This window comes from Lactuca sativa, chromosome 4, assembly GCF_002870075.4.
Source record: "Lactuca sativa cultivar Salinas chromosome 4, Lsat_Salinas_v11, whole genome shotgun sequence".
Taxonomy (NCBI): domain Eukaryota; kingdom Viridiplantae; phylum Streptophyta; class Magnoliopsida; order Asterales; family Asteraceae; genus Lactuca; species Lactuca sativa.
This window is the reverse complement of record NC_056626.2, coordinates 162,532,267-162,538,613: the sequence shown is the minus strand read 5'-3', so window position 1 is coordinate 162,538,613 and position 6,347 is coordinate 162,532,267.

The window sequence follows — 6,347 nt, the reverse complement described above, 5'->3', positions numbered from 1 at the left end:
ATGGATTGTCAAGTTGGGCTAAAACCCATAAGATGCTCCATGGATGCTCCATGGTGTATTTGTACCCATGGATCATGGAAATGAAAGGCCATGACAATTAGGGTTTACATGGTGTAACCCTAACTATATAATGATCTTATTCTTGGAGAAAATAGGACACTATATGTGAGAAAAAAAGGGTAGCCGATTTCATGAAGTGTGTATGTTCTCTCAAGTTATTCCAAGTGTATTTGGTGTTGTGTGAGCCATTTGGGGTGTCACACTTGGGGCACTAGGCACTCAAGCTTCATGAAGACATTCTACATCAAAGAGGTATGTAATTCTAACTTTATATATTCATATGATTCAATGTTATTATGCTAGTTAGGATGAATACCTTGGAAAGTTTATATTTGCATGTATATTAGAGAAAACATTAGGGGTGAAAACGAGCCGAGCCGAGCTCGAGCATGGCCAGGCTCGGCTCGGGCTCGTTTAAGTTATAAGAGGCTCGAGCTTGAGCTCGGCTCGATTCGAGCTTTCTTTTACTGAGCTCGGCTCGAGCTCGGGCTCGGCTCGTTTGTCGTTTGATGTGCCTAAATAAGCTTAAGCTCGACTCAATCTCGTTAAGAAGCTCGTTTACTAATACCCGAAATCCATAATTTCCCAAATATGTTTTTATTTTAATATAAGAAAATAATAATAAATTATATTATATAAAGGCTCGTTTAGGCTCGCGAGCCTAATCGATCTTAGTGACATAGGCTCGAGCTTGAAGCTCGTTTAATAAATGAGCTTAATATTAATCTCGAGCTTAGCTCAGGCTCGTTTAAAACCGGTTTCAAGTCGAGCTTTTAACGAGCCAATCCCGAGTAGCTCGCGAGTAGCTTGGCTCATTTGCACCCCTAGAAAACATAGATCCAAGGTATTTAGGGTTGCATGTACACTTAGGAGTGTTAGAATGCTCAAAACCCAACAGTGGTATCAGAGACAGGTTTGCTTTCTCTTATACTTGATGCAAATAGATTTTTCGAAGCCAAGAATCTGTCAGGGCCTAAAACTTGACGAGTTCTGGTAGAAAACTCGACAGGTTCATGTATTAGAACATGAACTCGACGAGTTCCATGTAGAACTCGACGATTTTGGCCTCCAGAAAACATAAATTCGTGTTTTTTTAGCTGGAATTGGACTTGGAACGTTACCATAAGCTGTTTTTGAACTTATAAACTTGTTTTTGATGTGGTAATGTTCATGCTAATCCAATTTCAAAGATAATTGTCAACAGATTCATGTTTTGTATTAGTTTAAGGATTAGACTAATTACATGAAAAAGTTTGATTTGAATTATCTTGTTCTTATGAGTTGCTTAGATTAATAGAAAAGTTATGTGAAATTGTTGTTTTCAATCCAAATTAATCTAAGAGTTGATTCTAAAATGTGTTTTTGTAACTTGTCCTCAAGTTATATGAAAAGTCACATTTAAGATTCATAAAACTCATAAATATTTCCATAGGTTATGAATAAATAAAAGTCACATTCTTTAATAGTTTAAAGTCTTCCATAACTTGTCCTCAAGTTATGGAACTTGAAGACTTTTTGGATTAAAACTACTTTAAACACATAAGTTATGGAAATTGAATAGTTTTGAATAGTTTCAAAACTTTCCCTCAAGTTTTGGAATTTGAAAAGTTCACTTATGAATACTTTAATTCCAAGTTAAGCCCTTAGAATTTTAAAAGTTAAAATTCAATCCTTATACTTTATAATATTATAAGTTAATAATATTTATATATATATGTATAAGAGTAAAGTCAGTCTTACCGTTAGTAGGCCTCATTCACGAAGCTGGTCTATAAGGGTGGTATAAGGTTACTGCCTATAAAATGGCAGTTTAATGGGTGTCCACTTTCACTCACCGCTTCCTTGACTGGTGGAGGGTCGTTAGCCGAACGGGTAGGACAAGGACTAGAATTCTCCCTTCATTAAAAGTATTAATGATAAATACTAAGTAACTAAACTCTTAGTAATACCCAATCTTAGTTACTTAGGGAAATGTGAATAAGGTGCTAATCCATGAAATTACACTTTGCACTTTCTTTAAGCCGTTAGTGGAACGTGTGTGGTTAACTGACACACTAACCCAGACTTAACAAGGTAGGCAAAGGGTAACTTAATATTTATCATAGTATCGGTGGAGCGTGTGTGGTTAACCGGTACATCGATTAAGGGGTAAATATTAAGGGTACCAAGTATATTTGCATGGTTACTTCACACCTTGTTTTGTGATCCTCGGCATCCCAGTCACAAAATCTGAAGGGCACACTCGAGATTGAAACATGCCATTGAACAGTTCAATGAATCTCAAAAGAATCTAGGAGTTTCAAAAATCAATTAAAACCTAATAATACATTTCGTTTATCTTGGTGGAAATTGGAGAATCATCATTCACCTACCTTCAAATATTTTATAGCTTGGATTACGGCATCCCTCTTCCGAGTTATAAAATAGTTTGTTAGGTCCTAGCCTTAATATTTGATATTGGGTGTTATATTAAGGATTTTTAATCAACTATCTTGAATATCTCCCAAAAGATGTCTAGTTCAGACATCTATGAGCCTCCCAAATCTCTTGGAACTTCACTTCCTCCACCTTCTCCAATTATTCTCCCTATACCACAAGTTCAAGGTCACTCAAGCCCTATTGGCAAGGCAAGTTCTAGGTGTGCTCACATCTTGGAGATGAAGTCACATACTCACAAGCTGGGAGAGTTTGGTGTCAAATTCTTGAAAAAGTTAGATGTCCAATCACTTTCTAAGTCACATAGTAAGTTCCTTTGGGAATCCTATGAAACAGACTATGACATGACCCTTAATGATCATATCTATTTGTTTGGTGTTGCTGAATCAGCAGCACTGGGAGAGCAAATTTGATTAGTAGATCAACTTCCCAAACTACCATTGACATTGACAATGGTAACATTGGATATCTAGAAAAACCTTCTCTTCCCAAGGAAAGGGATTGACTATAGTCAACTAGGTTTACCAAATGGTAAAGAGAAAAGCTAATTCTGTGATAGTCTCATGTACTATTACCAAAGGGTCAATATGTTAAATTGCCAAAGGAAGGGGCACTGATTGCGAAGCTGCCAAATTTTTACCTAAGGATGTTAAAGTCAATAAGTTTGACTCTACTTCAGGTAAAGACCACTATCTAACTCTGTTAAGTTTCTATTATAAGATTCTTGATACATGATGTGACTGGGTCACATGTTGATGTTTTAAGAATCAAAGAAAAGTGAAGAAACTTAAAGAAAAAATATGTTGAATCTGATCGCATAAATTGATTTCTATCGCATAGTTTGAAGATCAGATTCTTGAGCTACTTCTTAGGAGTTATGATATATTACTTAGGAATAGATAACAACAAAGTTTTCATGTGCTTTGCACTGTAAGGATAGTTTTTCCGCAAAGTTTTTAAAATAAAAGGAAAAATTTTGATTTTATTTATTTTAAAATATCCTTACAGTGGCATTTGTGAAAAAAAAAACCTTTGTTGCTTATATGATTCCATTGATAGCAATATTGGAAATATGAATTTTATTCCTTCATTTGTGGTAGTGTCTAAATTTACCAAATAAGAAAAGATTCTCATCACCCAAGTTTCAGTTGGATAGAAACTTGGAATCATGCAAGTTGTATGATGAATGAGAATTTTCATCTTTGGAAAATGAAGACTAATTCCTTGTTCACATGTTTAAGTGAGTCAAGTAAAGGACTAAGGGATCGAGTACACATTCATGTGCACTGGTCAAGTCCACCACAAAAGATCGATAAGACTATTCGTCATAATTTACTAAAGCTCAGTAAAGATGGATATACTTACAAGCTTAAGTGTAATTCTGAGACAATGGAAAAGGTTCTAATGTATGGCAGAGCGAATAAGAAGAATCATATTAGGCAGAAGGATAAAAGTTTCTCAAATCTGAAAAGATGGGAGAGTACTTTAGTATCATGATATATGATCATCTTAAAGATTAAGAGACCTTATCACAATTCATCCTCTAAGTGCATTCTGATAGCTAAGAAGAGGAGTTATGAAAGTCTCAAGAATAAAACCTGAAGTTCTTCACTGGCACACGACTTAAGGTTTATAACCTATCGTGTTGACATATTCTGTGCCCATTCCATTTAAAGTTGGTTTGCATATGAGTTCTTAGAGTTCTCAATTGGTTGCATAAAAACTTGGAAGCAATGGCAGGCTCTTAGGCTGCCAGGTGACAAGAAATTAAGATTGAGTTTAGTCCATATGAGTTTGGATTTGTCATTATCATTGTCTTGTGACTATGGTTTTGACAATTCACATGGATAAGAACACATACACAATTAAATCTAAGTGTCATAAGGTTTCTCTCCGATTCATGAAAATGATGGTGATGAAACACTTTCACTAATTAGACTTTAGCTAGATAGCAATTGTGATATTTGCATTCTCAAAGTCGTTAGTGGAGTGTGTGTGGTTAACCGGCACACTAACATGGACTTGTGAGAAGTGGAAAAGGTCTAAACAATCGAGACTATGATTACGGCATCCCTTTTCATAGTTCTTAAAATTCTTTAGACACACCTGTGAGCTATCTAAGATAAGGTGTATGATATTGATAAAGTTTTATCAAATCAATCTAGTATCAGAAATCTGAACTTTGGTAAGAAAGTCAATAAAGTATTGTTTTTCTAGAAGTTCAGCTGATTTCTGAGAACATGACAAAGCTAGTGGGAGCACAAGTGTTATGCTAATAATCATCATGTTAGTGGGAGCATGATAGTTATGATAAAGGTTGCAAGTTAGCAATGTTAATTATAGAAAACAAAAGGTTTCAATTGGGAAAAAGTTGTTTTGCTATAATTAAGGGAAAGGAAAATCTATAAGCTTAGATCGTGAGATTTTAATCAAATTTAGTCAAGTATGTATATATATATATATATATATATATATATATATATATATATATATATATATATATATATATATATATATATGAATGATGTGTTGGAATGGCTCAACATAAGAAAATTCTATATATGGGTCCATTATTTGCGTTCTAAAATTCAATTATGATTACGACATCCCTTTTCATAATCTGGATTATGAGAACTTGGCAAATTGAAATGGAAATATTATAGCAAAAGACTAGTTTAGTCTTTATGTGAGACATCATGAATCATGTCCCATATGCTTCGGATATAGGATCGATTAAATGTGCTATATTTGTCCTTTCTAAAATTTTCCAAATGCCTGGGGCATTAAGATGGGAAAAGGTCTAGAACTGGATATGACTAAAAAGATTAAGCAATTTTCAAGGACAATCTAAGGTTTTACCGAGGATTGGTTGCTTAGGGACAGTTGGAAGTATAGTGTTAACTTTGGAAGGACCATATTGACCTAATCTGAAAAGAGGCAATTCTTGTTCAGAAGGGGTAGTCAAAATGGGAATATGGAGTTATCTCCATAGGTGGAAGTTATCTGTGTAAGATTAGGAAACTTAATGCAATAAGAATGTTCAAAGGCAATGAACTTTGAATGTGAGACTTCGGTTCCATGGAGTTCATCTCCATTGGAATACTCTGTAATGTTGTTGACAAGTCTTTGTGACTTTGGGCGTAGTCGTTACAAGAGGACCAATGCATATAAGTTTAGAATCGAACAGATTTCAATAAATGATAAGGATTTGGAATTCTTACATTTACAATAAGGATTTGGGAGTGTGAAATTAGAATCATTGGAATTATGTTCAGTCGATCTCTTTCACAAAGTAAAGATCATAGACAAACATAGAGTGCATACTTGGTGTATGACAAAGCTATTATTCAGAAAAAACATAGTGTACATGCTTGGAGCATGGGACAACTAGTGTTTTTAATTCAAGTATAAAGTTGATAAAAACGAAACAATGAATAATGAGTAATCAGTATGGTGACAAATAAAATGTGTTTTATTTATATTCATAGGTTTGATACCATATTAGATTAAATTATTCTTGTGTTTCATTTTGCATGTTTTGACTTCCAGAATAAGTAGGTCGTTCTTCCTGATTGATTAAGTTATTCAAACCAGCCACAGTTGGTCATATGTTGGAAGTAGATATGAACCAAGACTGTCATGGGTTGGCTTGTAGAGGTCTAAGTTGTTAGACAAAATGGTGCTACAACACTCATGAGTGCTCGTAAGTTATGAGTATTGGATTTAACCCACACTCATTGGAATCACTTCATGGATTTTATCACGAGTGATCATGAGACGATAATATCTTATATTCTTCAAACCTAGAGATATGAGTTGTTACTATGAGTTAGTTGTACATTGATTGCACG